This window comes from Diceros bicornis, chromosome 22 (genome assembly GCF_020826845.1).
Source record: "Diceros bicornis minor isolate mBicDic1 chromosome 22, mDicBic1.mat.cur, whole genome shotgun sequence".
Taxonomy (NCBI): domain Eukaryota; kingdom Metazoa; phylum Chordata; class Mammalia; order Perissodactyla; family Rhinocerotidae; genus Diceros; species Diceros bicornis.
The window spans coordinates 43,639,295-43,658,271 of NC_080761.1; positions in this window are offsets into that span (position 1 = coordinate 43,639,295).

Here is an 18,977-nt window from a genome sequence, read left to right on the forward strand (position 1 = left end):
ATTCAGTACATAACAGAGACCTAAATAAATGAAAGGACATCCCATATTTATGAATTCAAAGATTTAAGATTATTTAGAAGGCAGTACTGCCCAAAGCAATCTACAGATTCAATGCAATCCCTCACTAAATCCCAATGACCAGTTTTGCAGAAATGGAAAAGCCAATCCTAAAATTCATGTGGAATTGCAAGGGACTCCAATAGCCAAAACAATCTTAAAAAAATAAGAGCAAAGTTGGAAGGTTCACATTCCTGATTTCAAAAGATACTACAAACTACAGTTATCCAAACAGTGTGATACTGGCAGAAAGGTAGACAAATAGACCAATGGAATAGAATTGAGAATCCAGAAATAGAGCTATACATCTATGGTCAATTGATTTTTGACAAGGGTACCAAGACCGTTCAATGGGGAAAGAATGGTCTCTCCAACAAATGGTGCTGGGACAATTGGATATTCACATTGCAAAAGAATGAAGTTGGATCTTAACCTTGTACCATACTGAAAAAATTCCAAAATGGATCAAAGATCTAAATGTAAAAACTAAGTCTACAAAACTCTTAGAAGAAAACATAGGGATAAATCTCCATGTCCTTGGTTTTGCCCATGGATTCTTAGGTAATACACTGAAAGCATAAGCAACAAAAGAAAAAAATAGATAAATTGGACTTAAAAGTTTTTGTGCATCAAAGGACATTATCAAGAAAGAGAAAAGGCAATCTGAAGAATGGGAGAAATACTTGCAAATAATGTATCTAATAAAGGTCTAGTATGCAGAATATATAAAGAACTCTTACAACTGAACAATAAAAAGGCAAACAAGTTACTTAAAAAATGGACAAAGGAGTTGAATAGATGTTCAAGATGGGCCCCTGAAGATCAGGAGACAGGCCCCTGAAGATACAGAAATGACCAACAAAACCATGAAAAGGTGCTCGACATCATTAATCATTAGGGACTTGCAAATAAAAACTATAATAAGATACCACCTCACATCCACTAAGATGGTTGTAATCAAATAAACGGAAAATAACTCCAAGTGCTGGTGAGGATATAGAGAAATTGGAACCCTCATACATTGTTGGTGAGAATGTAAAATGTTTCAGCTTCTGTGGCAAACAGTTTGTTGGTTCCTGAGAAAGTTAGGCATAAAATTACCATATGATCCAGAATGTATGGATCACATGGTAATTTTTTGTGTTATATAAATTTTTGTGTTATGAAAATGTTCACTTCTAGGTTATATACCACAAAAGAATTGAAAAGAAATATTCAAACAAATACTTGTATTTAAATGTTCTCAACAGCACTATTCACAATAGCCAAAAAGTGGAAACGATCTAATGCCCATTGATGGATGAATGGATAAACAAATGGTGGTATACCCATATAATGGAATATTATTCAGCCATAAAAAGGAGTGAAGTACTGGCAATCGCTGCAATGGGAATGGACCTTGAAAACATTATGCAAAGTGATGGAAGCCAGACACAAAAAGTCACTAACTGTATGATTCCATTTATATGAAACATACAAAATACGCAAATTCGTAGAACCAGGAGGAAGACTGTGGTTGCCGGGGGCTGGGGAGGATGAGGGAATGCAGAGTGACAACTGCTTAATGTGTATGAAGTTTCTCTTTGGGGTGAACAAAAAGTTCTGGAACTAGATAGTGGTGATGGTTGCACAACACTGTGCAAGTAGTAAATACCACGGAATTGTACACCTTAAAATGGTTAGTAGACCTAGATGATCTTTTATTACTCTAATTATTTTCCATGTTCATGTCTTCCCAAAAAATTTTAAGTTCCTTAAGGGCAGGGAACTATCAGATCCTTTTAATCCCAGTCACCTACTCTAGAACTTTAAGCAGAGGAACATTTATATGATTGCTGAGTAACTGGTCCTTTGGAGTAATTATCATGACTTCCCCATTCATAATGTCTCATCCTGTTTGCAGCGCAGTGCACGGAGGTCTTGAAGATTGTTAATAGAAGTGAAAAATTAAATCTATATATTTAGTAGTTATCTTCACATAGTAATTAGTGTTTTTATGAATACCCCATTATTTCTAATTTTCTGTAGCATGCTAGTCTTGTCTTCTCCTTTGGACATAGGTTTCTTGCAAACAAGAACCCTTCTTAGCCTCTTCCATGGTCTACTGCAGGTCCTTGTGCAAGTTGCCTGAACTTTTTGTGGCTCAATTTTCACAGCTGTATTATGGCGTTAATAATAATGCTTAACCTCATAGACTTATGAGGTAATGAGTCATGGGTGCAAAATACCTGGCACATAGGAATCACTCAGATGTGAGATATTTGTTACTGTTGTTGTTGTTATTAACTGTGCACATAGTAGTTACACAATAAATTATTATTCACCTCTGAGTTTGTTGTAGTAATTATATGAAGAAATTCAGATGCCTTGATCTTTTGTTAAAGCTTCTACATTTCAGGAGCTGGGGAGAAAGAACTGGTCAAAAATATAGAGAAAATGAGTGGGAACCCACAATGTCTCAAAAGCCAAAGGACAAGACTTTGGGGGGACAAAAGGGTGTTAAAAGTCTTCCATAGATAACAAGAACAACAAAAATCCCCCAACCTTATTAAAAAATGGGCAAACAACTTGAACAGACATGTGTCCAAGGAAGATATACAAATGGCTAACAAGGACATGAAAAGATACTCAACATCACTCATCTTTAGGGAAATGCAAATCAAAACCACAGTGAGATACCACCTCACACTCATTAGGATGGCTACTATCAAAGAAAAAGTGTTTGCGAGGATGTGGAGAAATTGGAACACTTGTGCTCTGGTGGTGAAAATGTAAAATGGTGCAGTCACAATGGAAAAATTAAGAAGGTTCCTCAAAAAATTAAAAATAGAATTACCATATGATCCAATAATTATACTTCCGAGTATACACCCAAAAAAGTGAAAGCATGGTCTATAAGAGATATCTGTGCACTCATGTTCACAGCGGCATTATTCACGATAGCAAAAAAGTAGAAGCAACTCAAGTGTCCATTGATGGATGAATAGATAAACAAAATGTGGTCTATCCATACAATGGAATATTATTCAGCCTTAAAAAGGAAGGAAATCTGACATGTGCTACAGCATGGATAAACCTTGAGGACATTATGCTAATTCAAATAAGCCAATCACAAAAAGACAAATACTGTTTGATTTCACTTATATGAGGTACCTAGAGTAGTCAAATTCATAGATACAGAAAGTGGAATGGTGGTTGCCATGGGCTTGGAAGAGAGGAGCATGAGGAGTTGTTGTTTAATGGGTATAGAGTTTCAGTTTTGCAAGATGAAAACAGTTCTGGAGATTGGTTGTACAACAATGTGAATATACTAAACACTATTGAATTACAGACTTAAAAAATGGCTAAGATGGGAAATTTTATGCATGCCATTTTGTCACAAATAAATTAAAAAAACAATTAAGTCTTGCATAGACACCCAAGAATCATATCATTGTGGGTAAGGGCATGGAACTTGTTCAGAGTCTGAACCAATGTTTAAATTCTGGCTTCCCACTGATTCACTGTATGACCCTGGGAAATATACTTAACCTCTTTGAGCAGCCTCAGTTTCCTTCTCTATAAAATGGCAATAATAATACCCTCCTTGCAGGATCTCTGATTTGATTAAATGAGATACGGTATGCAGTATAGTACAATACTTGGCCCCTAAAAGGGATTATTATTGTTCTTATTAAAACTGAGAGAAGTCTATTAAATTCGTCAATCTGTCCTTGGTGATGATGAAGAGGGTAATGTCAGTAGTGAGTTAGTGGTAGATGGAGTCTTATTCAGTAGTGAGGAAAAGGAAGACAGTACTAAGGAAGTTGCTTCATCTCAGATAAATACAAGAACCACATCTAATCAAGGGCATCATGAAAACTTCTGAGATTAGGAGCTCCCATCACTCTCTCCTTGCTTTACCTTATTGTAGCTTCTTTCATATAACACTTATTAGGCATTGTCTTATACTGTTAATAAATATTTCCTTTTTAAAATCTAAATAACAGGGAGAAAAACATTCAAGTGTAAATATTCCCGGCCCTCCCCTTACCCCCATAATGGGGACGACATATCTGTGTCGCTTGGCCATCAGTGTTGGGTTCTTCGGGGTTAAGGATGAAGACGCACAACTGAAGCTACTCAGAGGAGAAAAATGTCTCCATCAACTTTCCAGAGGGAGGCAAGAAAAGCAAGGCAGGCCGGCATTTGCAGAGACAAATAAGAGCGATGGGGGGACAGGCAGCTGCCATGATAAGTGTGACTTTAAAGAACTAAAGAGAATTTCTTAAGTTTATTTATATTTACAAAATACACATGAATATATTATCATTGTTAAATTTTCAAACAATTCATTCAAGTAAAAAGCCCACCCTTGACCTCTTGGAGGATCCACCTCAATCCCACATTGCTGATAATCTAATGTATACCGTTCTAGACATCTTCCCATGTATTTAGTAAATCTATCCATACAGAAATATTGAGTGTGTGTTACATAAATATTATTACTCCATATATATCAGTCTCTAATTTGTTTTTTTTACCTAGTAACAGATCTTAGAGACTTTTCTCTATTAGTACGTAAAAATCTACTGCATTCATTTTAACTGCTGCATTGTGTGTTACTGTGTAAATTCAATGCATTCCTGATCCATACTCAACAAGATTTTTAGATAAAACCTGCAAGCTTACTGTAAAATGTGTCAAGAAGAAATAATTTACAAGAAAATCTGAAAAAGGATGAAAAAAACAGATGAACTTGACTTTTCAAATATCAAATGATTCTCTAATGTTATAGAAATTGAAACCAAGTGGTATTATGATATGAATAGACAAATCAATCAAAAAACCTGAATAGAGGTCAAGGGTAACACAATTTAATCTAGTGGACCTTTGCATAGAATAAAAGTGGCATTTCAAACCAGTGGGAAAAGTGGGTGTTGGGGCAACTAGCTAGTCATTTGAAAAATAACATAATCCCTGTGTCGTATTCTTACAGGTTCTCCTTGCCGCTTTAGACCTAAGTCTATAATCAAAAGTAGAGAGGGAGAGACAAATGCAAGCTAGATATGGTCACGTGACACAATTCTAAACAATGAGATTTGGGGGAAGTCTGCTGGGAACTTCTAGGAAGAATGTCAGCTCTTATTCCTCTCTCTCTGCTGGGGATGACCTTGGAAGGATTTGATGCCTGGGGCTGGTGTAGCTGTCCTGTGCCCGTCAGTAAGAGACCAAGAGAGTCATAGAGATGCAAGTCCAGCACACTGGCAGCTTTGACCTGCTGATCTAACCCTGCAACCATCAACCTACAGACTTCCAAATTGGGATACTCAGCTGCCTTCATTCTTTTAGCCTCTATTAACTGAGTTGTCTGTTAGTTACAACAGAAAGCACTCCTAATAGATGTAATAACATTGATCAGATTTAAGCTCCTTCTTCAAGCCTCAGTAGGCTAAGATATGGCTTTTTCATTAATCCAGCGTTTCGGGGCAACCATTGAGACTGGTTTTTGGTTTTTCTCCTTTTTACGCAGTAAATTACAGGAACAGAATTTCTCATCTTGAATTATCATTAATAGCCTGGATAAATTCTGGTTGTTTATTTTTTGTTTGTTTGTTTTGGTGAGGAAGACTGGCCCTGAGCTAGCATCTATTGCCAATCTTCCTCTTTTTGCTGAGGAAGATCCGCCCTGGGCTAACATCCATGCCCATCTTCCTCTACTTTATATGTGGGATGCCTGCCACAGCATGGCTTGATAAGCTGTGCATAGTTCTGTGCCCAGGATCCGAACCTGCAAAGCGCAGGCCGCAAAAGCGGAGTGCAAGAACTTAACCACTACGCCACTGGGCTGGAGCCTAGTTGTTTATTTTTAATTCACCTTTGAGTCTGAGTTAACGTGGTATTTTTATCTTCATGTTTACAAATAAAAATGTCCCATGATTTTCTCTTCTGATTTTGTTATCCAGATTTATAACAGCCTTGTAAAATTAGTTGAATAGCTTTCCATCTCTTTCCATGCCCTGTTAAAATAGGAACTAAATATGTTTTAGTGAGTAGTTCTGTGATATAATTTCCCACTTTGCTGTCTCTTCAAGACATGTCAGTAAAGACCTATACTGCTCTTTAAAGACTTTTGATGATGGATTTCTATTTCTTTTGGTTGCAACACTATGCAGAAAAGAGACTCAGAAGTAGCAAGAAGACTCTCATGCATTGGGGCTAAACTTGTCTAAAACAATATTTAAGTTTTATCAAAACTTGTATGCTAAAGCTTATCAAAATTGTATTCTAGTCTGAACTTTATTTGTCTTCCTTTGTTCACATTGCTAGCAATGTGCTCATGGATGTGGCAGGTGCTTGAATTCTTGTCAAGAGAACTTATGAAATGGACTCTCAGCAAATAGTGCTGAGACAACCCCTTGCAATTTGACAGTCAGGAGCTCATCAAAGCACATATTCCTAGCATAGTCTTTATTCAATAAACAATACTTAAGTTCTGACCATGGGCTAGACACTGTGATAATGACTGAGGATACAAAGTTCAGACTCAAAAAGTCTAATCTTCTGGAACAGACAGAAAAAATTAACCGTCAATTACAGAACAGAGTGGTAAGTGTTCTAATGGAAGTGCTGTATTTGCAAAGAGCCATAGGCCCGGGGGCGAGGGGTGGTAAAATGGAGAGACATCATCAATCATTGGTACTTTAGAACTGATAGAGAGATATGGAAAGACATTAAAGAATTGGACAATGGGAGGAGGGCCAGAGATGTGCCATTTGGAAGCAAGAGCTAAACCAAAGGGTTGGCAAAATCGGACATTGTATAATAATAAGAAATGAATAAGAAATAAGAGCTAGGAACAAGATCAAGTTTCTGTCCTTACAGCGGATCTAGCAATAAGAGATGGGAACGTTACACCAGGCCTTGAATGTTCCTGCTAAAACTTGGAGCTCAGAATACAATTGGTAAATTTCTTAACACAGGAAAGGAAAAGAGACCTCACTGTGTCCAGTTTCCTTATCTGTAAAATTAAGATAATCGTAGTACCACTGCAGAAAACTGTGCTGAGGATTATTGCTTCAATTTATGTAACATGCTGAGAATGGTATCAGGCCCTTAGTAAGTGCTCCTTCTATGGCAGCTCTTCTATTTGAATCTGGTTAGAAGACCATTCCCTGATGTTCTAGGTCTGTGGGCAGGAAGATGAGGGGCTTCCAAGAGAGCTGTCCAGGAGTCTCTTCTGTGCCAGCTCAACCACGGCACAAGGGAGAGGAGAAATAGCCATTGCCTTGGGTGACGGGGCCAAGTGAGTCACAGCAAATATCCTGGAGTTCTAGACAGAGCCATTTCTCCTCGGCACACACCAGCTGTCTACGAGGACACACCTTCCCACATCGGTTTCCTGTTTCCCCCTCACGTTCAGGGGATAAAAGTTTCCACCAGAGTAACACAGGCATCTTGGCAGGCAGCCAGAGGAATCCTCTGCTCTGCAAAGATTCAGTGAGCTCGACTCAGCCAAGCCACCAGGCCAGAGGGGAAGCTCAGCCTCATTCTTCAAATCCAGTCTGACTACTAGCATTTAGTTTCCTTTTCACTTGCTGCCTCAAGCTCACTGTTATTTCTGCATCCCCTCGGGTCATTACTCAATCCCTGATGATGCAACAAAACGAAACGTAATTGTACGTTTCAATTATTTAGGAAGTTTTGCTTTTGGCTCTTTCATTTTAAAGACGAACCAGAAACTGCTTCAGAGACAGGAAACTCAGACGGAACTTAGACTATAAGACACGCCCACGTGTTAGCAGAGGGCGGGCGCTGATGCTTATTCAGCAGCTGCTGTACACTTGTTGCCTGTTCAACTCTCTTCTCAACCCCAGGCCTGGCTCAATCTACCCTAAGAGTGGTTGTGAGAATTAAATAAGTGCAGCTCAGAGAACAGCCTGGGATCTGAAGGGAAAAGTAAATCCAGGCTTGGTGGGGCCTGGCATCTGTGTCTGAGCCGGCCTATCTGGAGTCTCCAGCAGCACGGGGAGGCCTGGCAGCAAATGGGGGGAGACATTGGGTGGGCAGCCCCTGTGTGTCCCTGGGCCACCAACCTGTTGATGGGAGCATTCCAAGTGTGGCGGGGGCGCAGACTGTAGGAGCCTCTGGTTGCTTGTCTGTATTGGAGGCGGGGTGCAGTCAGCAAGAGTGAGGCAGGACCCGCAGCACAGTGGCCTCATCCCAGTTGGATGCTGAGGTGACCAGGAGGAAACTGAGGAATGAGTCTCGTCAAAGGCCTGTGACAAGACATCCAGGATGTGGGAAACGGAAAAAGAAGAGAGAAGAGTCTGAAACCAGGGCACATAGGCCTCAGCCGCACATTCCGCCTCTTCACACCAGGTTGGAGGCCTGAAGGTTGATTTGCTACATCACCAGCTGCTGGCCTGTGGTTATGGGGAAACCCCAGCCTGGGCAGAATCAGCCTCAGGCACTGAGTGAGGATGAGGGTGAGACAGCAGGTGGAAGACTAGGGGATTCGGACTCTTCCTTCCCACTGAATACAGCTTTTCCATGTGGTTCCAGTTTCATAGGAATTCTCTAGGTTGCCGAGCAAAACTTCTCCAGTGAAATTAGGATTTTGGTGAGATTACCATTCATTTTATTATTGTGGAGAGTATTGTTTTTGAAACAAGTTCCTTCTCCTTTCCTGCGTCTTCATTACCTCCCATCCTCATTCTTGTCCAGTGGACTTTACTCCCGTATAATCTCACTCCACAGTCACTACCAAAGGTCTGGAAAAATATCACATTTGTTATTCTGAGATTTGAATAAAACTACCAATAAAGAGAGAGATTAATGTTATTATAAACCCATAATACTCATCCTCAATTAGCCACCCAAATAGGTACTTGCCAATATTATCAACATCAGCAGTTTTCAAATGCTTTAGTATCAGGAAATTCGGATACTCTTAAAAATTATAAAGATCCACAAAGACATTGTCCTTAAGGAAGTTATATTTATTGATATTTACCACATTGGAAATTAAAGCTGAGAATATTTTAGATATTTATTCTTCTAAAAATAACAAAAAGAAACTCATACAACTTAACACAAAAATCTGTTTTTTACGTGTGTGCGTGTGAGGAAGATCAGCCCTGAGCTAACATCCATTGCCAATCCTGCTCTTTTTTGCTGAGGAAGGTTGGCCCTGAGCTAACATCTGTGCCCATCTTGCTCCACCTTGTATATGGGACGCCACCTCAGCACGGCTTGCCATGCGGTGTGCAGTTCTGCACCCGGGATCCCAATATGCAAACCCCGGGCCACCGAAGTGGAGCCCACGAACCTAACCACTGTGCCACCAGGCCAGCCCCCAGAAACCTGTTTTTATGAAAAATAACTACATTTTCCAAAACAAAAAAAAATATAATGAAAGTGTTTTAAAGTTTTTCAAATCTCCTGAATGTCTGGCTTACTAGAAGACATCTGGGTTGTCATATCTGCTCTGCATTCAATCTGTTGGTATATGTTGTTTTGTTTCAAGTCTTTGAAGGAAATCCAGTCTCACACAGACATGTAGTTATGAAATGGAGGACCTTGAAGTCCTCCGAAAGTGTCTGGGAACCCCAGGGACCCTCATATTACACTTTGAGAATCACGCATATATATCATCATTATACAAGGTTGAAAGGATACTTACTGCCCACAGTGAGTTTGAATTTCTGTTCATCTTCTACCTATTTTCCAATTCTGCTTCTTTTCGTTATAATCTAGAAAGCCAAGAAGTATGGGAAAACATACTCTCGTGGTTGATACAGGTGATACTGTTCAGGGTTATCAGCTAAAATATTTAGATAAGAGTAAGTATACATTTACAGCTTTGATTCTTATTTAGTAACCTTCTTTTATTGTGAAATATAACATTCATACACAAACATGTACAAAAGATAAGTATAAATTTTAATGAATAATTAAGGCAAATACTCATGTAACCACCAACCGATAAAAATAATCAACTGTTGCAACATTCTGGAAGCCTCACCACCATCACCATCCCATGTGCCCTTTCTTGGACACAACTCCATCCCTCCCCACCAGAGGTAACTGCTATCCTGAATTTTATGCTAATCACTTCCTCACTTTCCTTTATAATTTTACCCAAATCATACAGTCTGGTTTCCCCTGTTTTTAAACTTTATATAAATGGAATATGTATTCTTTTGAGCTTAATTTCTTTTACTCACCATTATGTTGGTAAGTTTTATCCCTGTTTGTGCATATAGTCGTAGTTCTCATTTCTGTCATTATTTATGATCCTATTAGATGCATGGACTACAATATATTTAACCATACGGCTTTTAAGGGATATTTGGGATGTTTCTAGTGTGGGACTATTATAACTAGCACTGCAATGAATATTCTTGTACATATATCCTGAGGCATAGCTGCACGATTTTTTTCCAGGGTAATTCCTAAGAGTATAGGTACTGAGTCATAGGCTATGCATGTTTTCAGCTTTGATAGATAAAGCCTTACTGTTTTCCATGATGGTTGGACAAATTTACACACCTAACAGGAGTGGGAGAGAGTCCTTGTTGCTCCATATCGTCATCACACTTGGTATTTTCAGTCCTTTAATTTTTTCACTTGCATCCAGTGTATTTGTTTATCTAAAAATCTGAAAAATCAACAAAAAACATTTAGACATAGTGTTTACGAAGTTCCCCAGATACAAAATCAAAATTAGTAACTTTCATATATGTGTGTGTGTGGAATGAAAAGTTAGCCCCTTCAAAATTAGAAAATGCGATGAAAAAATCATTTCATTCATAATTGTAATAATGATGATAATGTATAAAATATGTTTGGAATAAACCTCACAAAGAATGTGCAAGATATACAGTCAATCCAACAGTAAAACATTATTAAAAGACGTTTTGAAAAAGCCCAATAAAATGGCAAGATTCACCATTTTTCTTTATGAAGTGATTAATAAATATTTACCAAATATTTATTCGATACATGAATGTGTGTGTCTCAGGGAAAGGCTGGCCTGGGCAGCCTCCTATTACAGAGTCTGAGTGCCCTTGTTAATGATGCGGCCAGCCTACCACGTGCTTAAATGTCCCTTGCTCACTGACAAAAAGAACAAGTGGGAGAAGCTGCTTGACCCTCATTGGTGTTGAAGGTGAAAAAAATCAGTCTCGACTTAAGGGAAAAAACTATGTAATATTTTTCACTGGTTTCTGGCCACCTTATTTGAATCACAAATTTAATTATAGGCTTGTACTTAGAGGCCAAGGAAACGATGAAGTTGACCTTGTCCCGTCAAGGCTGCTTTAAAAAAAAATAAAGTCCCTACTTTATTCATATTTCCTTAGTTTTTACCTAATGTTCTTTTTCTGTTCTGAGATCACGTTCAGAATGCCACATTATATTTAATTGTCCTGTCTTCTTAGTTTCCTCTTGGCTGCGACAATTTCTCAGTAGTAGACTTTTTATGTTATTGTCAATGGTATAATTTTTAAATGTCATTTTCCATTTTTTGTTGCTAGTAAATAGGCAATTGATTTCTAATATAGACCCTGTGCTCAGTGACCTTGCCAAATTTATTTTTAAAATCTCACAATTTATCTATAATTTTTTTTGTATTTTGCGTGTACACAATTACATCATCTGTAGATAATGAAAAAAATATGTGAGATAGCCAGCGAGAGATTTGAACAGACCCCTCACAAAGAAACTATCCAAATGACCAATAAACATATGAAAATATACTGAACCTTATTAATAATCAGGGAATACAAGCTAAAACTGGAATGAGACACCACTATACACCACTGGAATGGCTACAATTCAAAAGACCAGCAATACCAAGAGTTGACAAGAGTGTCATGCCGTTGTAACTTCCATATGCTGACAGTGAGAGTGGAAATTGGTACAAACATTTGGGAAATATGTTTGATGTTATCTACCAAATCTGGACATACGCATATTCTATACCCAGTTGCGTCATCGTAGGCATATACCCAACAGGAATGTGTACAAAGGTGCAGCAAAAGATACATACAAGTGTGTTCATAGCAGAATTAATTATAATGACAAAAAGTCAGGAGGAAAAAAATCCCGAATGTTCATCAGTAGTGAAAAGGATAAAACAGTGTGGCATTTCTAAATGGGTATGACACATTCGTGCGGCAAATTGCGTACAACGACATGGATGAATCTCACGGACATATTAGTGAAGGAAAGAATACATTTATACAAAGTTCAAAAACAGGCAGAATATACGGTGTTAAAAGGCAGTCGTGATGCTGGGGAAGGAAAGTAGTGATGCGGGCCGGAGGGAATAATGATTGGCAGGTTTGTTCTGTTGGTAGTGTTTACATCTTCTCTTAGTTTGTGGTTACAAAGGTAGGCATAAGTTTTTATTTTATAATAATTTGTTAAGCTGTATTCTTAAGATTTGTGCATGATTTGCTATGTTTCTTATATACACTTTTTTTCAAAAGGAGGAATAGGGAATTCTTCCTTTTATCAAATTAAGAGAGTATCAAAATAGTCTCTTAATATAGATTTTGCTACCCCTTTCAAGATATCTCTGAAAGACGTTTTTTGGCTTAATTTCTGTTTTGCCGCTGATCGTGAATTTCTCGATAATCTTCATCTTGTCTAATTTATCATTTTTGTAGGGCCCTTCTCCTTGAAGAAATAATTGAAGAGATGAGGAGGAGAAGACAACTGTAATTTTGATTCTAGATACATAATTGTCTTGCACAGAGAACTGTACTGAACAAGAAGAGGAGGAACCTCTTCTACTCTGGGAGGTTTATGGCAAAACAGCTCCAAGTTCAAACGGTGATTTCAATTGGCTACAAACGTCATCCTAGTTTTACTTTCTGAATGTCAGTCCGCCTCTGAAAATCCTCATTAACCAGAAGAAACTGGTACAGGAACCGGAAGTAGCTCTCTGCACCACAGAAAGTTGGTCGCAGAGGACACGGGCAAAAACAATCTCCACACAGGGGTGAAGCGAAAAAGGGCTTCAAATAACAAAGGAAAAAGTGCCAGAAAAGGGCCCCGGGCATTAATCCTTGCAATGCAGGTACACATCAGGCCAGGTGAAGAGAGAGATTTCCCTGGGAGAGACAGGATTATGCGTTTTCCTGGTTTTGTGATAAAATTCGGATAAATTAGGAGAAATGAAACGAAAGAGACGGTGTCTTACAAAAGAAGAGATTTTTAACCCATTCATATGTGGGCTTCTGCAGTGAATACCACCAGACCCTCAGGGGAAGGGGTAGAGGAGAAACTTCTTGAGGTGACTGGAAGAGACAAGTTAGGAAGCACCTCATGAAGACAAGAGCAAGAACTGGGAAGAGGACAAAGAGAAGAAACCAGAAACAAGAATCCCCTTTTTATTATTCTGCATCCATCCCTTTTCTTGCAATTCCCCAGCCATGGCCTCTGTTTTCAAGCTCCGCAGTCATGAGAGCGTCTGGGCAGTACAAACGCTACCCTGTGCCCTTCAAGGGCCTCCACAGTACACCTCCAGCTGATTTTTCCACTCTCAGTCCCCTTGACTCCCAACACTCAGCCTGTCCACAAATTTGAAGTTCCTTCTATTTGCTCCTAGCAAACGTGTCCATGCTCCTGGTTCTGTTCGTGCTGGTCCCTGCACCAGGAGCTGTACTGGCCATTATGGTAGCCATTAACCTCATGCGGCCCGTTGAGCACTTGACTAGTCCCACGAGCTGTACTATGAATGTAAAAATATGCATCACATTTGAAGACGGTATGACAAAGAATTATCTCATTAATAATTTTATATTGATTACATGTTGAAATGATAATATTTGGATATATTATGTTAAATAACATATACTATTAAAATTAACTTCACTTGTTTCTTTTTACTCTTTTAATGTGGCTACTAGAAAGTTTTAAAATGTTTATGTGGCTTGCATTATATTTGCATTGGGCAGCGCTGATCTAGAATGCCCTCCACCATGTCACCTTCAGCACAGTCCCCTCTGCCTGTGGAACTCACACCACTTCATTAGGCACACTGCCCGCACTAAGGGCATTGAGAGCCTCTTTATCCTCCGATCAGCTGTAATTCCTTTTTCCTTTGAGAGTCACCATTGCCACCATGGTTGGCACCATGTAACTATCTCTAGGGGCTGGCCTGGTCTACTTCATATTCTAACTGTGGTATGCAGGAAAACGCACAAGTTTGAATGCCATCCACCTACCTTATTAGCTGTGTGTATCTTGGGTACATTACTTAGCCTCTCTGAACCTCAGTTTCCTCCTCTATAAAATGAAGAAAATAATAACCCATCTTAAATGTTTACTATGAGGATTATTCAGAGATTGACTCACGGTAAGTGCTCAATATATGGTAACTAACACTACTGTTACTACCGCCACCGCTATTATTTTTATTCCATTAGGTTATGAACACTTTCTGCATGGAGGATCAGAGGCCACTGGATGTGGGGAAGGTGAGGAGTCCCTCTGTCACACCTGGGGAGGTCAGCTCTACACGAGTGTGCAAGTCACCCCAGAGGGCCTGGCCCCCGTGACCAGACTCCTGGGACGACCTCCGTCCCCGAGTGCACTGGACCAGCTCTAGTCTGACTGACCTCTGCGACTCCTTGCATTGGCCTTTGTGCTGTGAGCCGTGGATCATTCAGGCTAATCCAAGGATCCTTTTCAAAGAGAAACACCCTGAGGAATTACTCAGTGACTGACTTTACTGGGCATCTGAAAGTGGAACAGCTGAGAGATGCCTTTGCTTTTTCCAAAACTCCTTGTGCAGAACCCATGAGATGGCTGAGGGTCTGTTCAGAGCTGGCGTGCACAGGTCAAGAGGCCAGAAGGAATGAAACCCACGGAAGAAGCAGAATAACCAGAAAGGCTGGGCCTTGTTCATTCTTTTTTTTAGTGTAGATTAATGAAATGAAAGAGATAATGAAAGAACATAGAATGAAATGAACACGTTCTATAATGAAAGAAGACGTTCACTGCTGAAAAGTTGGAAAACCACACAAAGGAAAAAGAAAAAATATCACTCTTAGTTTTGTAGGTCAAACACAATCACTATTAAAATGTTAGTATATTTCCTTTTATTATTTTTCTCTATATACTTTTACATAGCTGCATTGTATGTAAAAAAGACCTGCTTTTGAATATAACTGGGTGCTTTTAATATTCTAATAATATATGTTCATTATAGAAAAAATTTAAATGTGAATAAAACAAAAGAAAGGTGAAAAATTTAGTAACACGTTAAATTCAAACACATAAAGTGTGCTAAATTATGAAAACGTCTAACAATTATATCTCCCAGATGTCTTTTTCTAATGGGGAAAAAACTCAGGCACAAACAGTTCTAAAGGTACCAAGTGATAAGGGAAAGAATTTTCCTCCTTGCTGCATCCTCACTCCCGTCAGCATTCTTTCCTAGGGTAACTACTAATAATAGATGAACAAATGTGCCCAGAGAAAATAATTATATGCATGTATCAACATACATGTGTATATTTTTCTATTAACTTATAAAACAAATGATAATACCATATCCACTATTACGTGTATTGCTCTTTTCATTAAGTATATCTGGGATATAGTTCCATATCAGCTGATCTTCCTTTCTGATGGCTATGTAGTATTCCATTTTGTCTGTACCACACTATTACTTAACCAATTCCCTGCTGATGGGTATTTAGTCGTTTTTACTATGACAGTACTACAATGAACATTCATAAATGTTCATATAATATAAATTTATAATATATATACACACACATATACATACATATACACATACTTCAGCAGGAATATCCACAGGTAAACTCCTAGCAGTGGTATTGCAAATTAAAGGGACAATTCCATTGTTTGAAATGTTAATTTTTGAAATATATTGCCAATTTCCACGTGGTCTTTCCCTGCGAGCTAGTTTGGGCTCTCCCACAGCGTGGCAGGTGCAGGGCAATTGGACCACTACATGGTGGCAGACAGCGTCGAGGGCAAGATTTCCAGCTAAAAGGGTGGACGTTGCATTATCTTTCTTGACCCAGCCTCAGAAATGACACAACATGGCTTCTACTCCAGAATTCTGCCCCGATTCAAGAGGAGGGACGCAGACCCCAGCTCTTGATGGGTAGAGAGTCAGAGCCACACTGCAGATTATCACGTGGGATGGGGGATATTGTTCTGGCCATTTTTGAAAAAACAGTCTTCGCCCCTCTCTAAAAAGCTTGCATAAATTTATACTTCCATTGAGCGTATATTAGAATACCATTTCTCCACGCCCTTTGCAAATCTTTTAGTGAAAAATGGTTACCTTGTTACTAGTTTCATTTACATTTCTTAGTAACATTGAGCAGATTTTCATATCTTCATTGGCCCTTATACTTCTTTTCCTGGTGTCTGGCTATTTTAAAGTTTTCTATTAATTTTAGGGGCTGTTTCTGCATGAAGAAAATTATCCCTTCCTCGTGGTGTGCTGACTGTTTCTGATACAGCTCTTCCTCTTTCACTTTATTTATGTTTTTGCCACACTGAAATTTATAACTTGGTTTTAGTCATATTTATCAATATTTTCTATTATAGTTCCAGGGTTTTATATCTTATTGAGAAAGGTCTTCCTTACTCCAATATTATTTTTAAAATACCCAAGTTTTCTTCATGATTTTGGTCATTTCACCTTATAACCTTCTCCATATAATGTGATATGGACTATATAATATTGAACCTTCCTCAGTTTCCTGAAAATAACCCCTCTTGATCAATACACACCATTTTTTTGTACTGTTGGATTCTAGTTACTAACATGTTTTCCCAGATTGAAGCTTTTCTCCAGTGCCACATTTCCCCAAAACTTTCTCATTTCTGACTACAACTTATTCTGCAAAATTTAGAGGTTTTTCTTTTATTTCTAATTATTTCTTACGTAGATTACTTCATTTCTGAATTTGTCTAATTCTGATTTATGTTGTTTTATATCATTTCTTAATATTTTTAAACTCATTTGGGAACACTATGTTAAAATTTTGGTCTGTATTGTGTTGAATGCATTCCTGGTATATTTTCATTATCTGTAGAGATATTATTCTGCTCCTTATTCGCCTTTTACTAATAATAACTTTGTACGAGACTTAACCCTAATACTATGCTGATGTTTGATTTTATAGGAGCTTATTTTCCTGACTTCTAGAAGTGGTCAGTGGTTATTCTAACTTCACGGAGCTCCCTCTTCTGTTGCTTTGGTGAAGTGTGCAAAAACGTGGTAGCTTGCTTTCTGAGTTGTCCACCCCACACTGCTCTGGCCTTCTTTCCTTGTCTCTGTTGTTTCTATCCTGCTCAAATTTGAGTCTCCTTCTACCAGTTTCTCTCCAGTGTAGGGCCCTTTCCCAAAAGGGAGCGGTGCCTGGTGGGTGTGAAAATTGCTCATATCCTAGACTATTTCAGTGCCTTTCAGAACTTACTGAGGCCCCTCACGCTCACCAGCTATTGCTCTGGGCAAAATCCCTTCCAGCTTCAGCTGCTGTTCTCCAACTAGCCTGGATGGCTGTCCAGTAAACACCTCTCGGCTGTGCTGGGGTTCTCAGGTCCGTTGCTTTCCTCTGCTTTCTCCCACACGGACGATACTACCAGGCAGGTCTTGTGGCAATGGGTGGTTTGTCCCCATCTGTTTGCATGTTGTGGTTCTGTCACCCACTTTTTACGTTACATGGGGTTTTGGTTTTTTCTAGTTGCAGTGTCTGTTTTGGTGTAGGGACTCAGGGAAATTCAAAACTACACTGCCACCACTGCCGCCTTCCCAGAATCTCGTCCCCGTATTCGTGGATTGTTTGCTGCGTCTTCTCAACTCTCAATACTCTTCACTCATGGAATGAACGGCGCTGCTCTCTCCCCCTCCCCCAGTCTAGAAGGAGAGATAAATTGCTTCCTCTCCACCCCATTTAGGAGGCATTGTATCAGTGCAGTTCAAGCACGAGTAGGTTTTTAAGAAGACCTCAGACGTCAACAATAGATAGGCCCGTCTGGGGAGAGCTGATTACATACAGCCAGTGAAGAAGAAGGACGAGGAATGGAGGGACATTTGGGAGAAAGGTTGAGCATATTGTAAAGATCAGAAGACAGGAAATCTATTGATGAGGGGAAACCTGGAACTCAGGGTTGCTCCAGGTTCATAAATCCACATTTACCCAGACACTCCCGGCCTTTGCTTCAATTTGGTACAATAGAAGTAAGGTCCCTCAACATGAAGCATCTATTGAAGTTATCGTAACCCATAGAACCAAGAGAACTGATGCAGCTATCTGTAAAATGATGGAGAATTTCCTCAAGCATTTTAATCTGGTGTTGTCAGGAAATGAGAGATTTCACATAAATAAGTTTATCCTTCTCCACCACTATCCTCCTGGTCTAACATATGGGTAAGTCCCCTAACTGTTCTGCCTGTGGCAATCTGCCCTCCCTCCATTACTCATTGCTTACTGTAGAGAGAGTCTTTTTGTTCCAAAACCTTCAAGTTACTCCACCCTGCATAAACCCTTTCATGGCCTCTACTGCTGTTAGGATAAAGAAAAACTTCTTCACGTGGCCTCACAATCCCTGTGCTCTCTGGCCCCCACCTGCCCTCTGGGCTCATCTCAGACCACTCTCTGACCACTCTCTGACTTCAAGGTCGCAATGGCCTTCGGTCCTGTCCTCTACCCTTACCATGCATTCTCCTACCACAGGGTCTTTGCACATGCACTCCCATCTCACCTGCCTTCTGATTCCAGCTCCAGTGTCACTACCTGAGGGCAGTCTTCTCTGACCTCTGCTGCCACATTGTGTCCCTGTAGCACAGGAACGCACAGAACCATGAATGTCTTCTCTGTACCATTGCATTTTACTTTTGTGTATTTCTTTGATTAATGCTCTTCTCTCCTACTCAA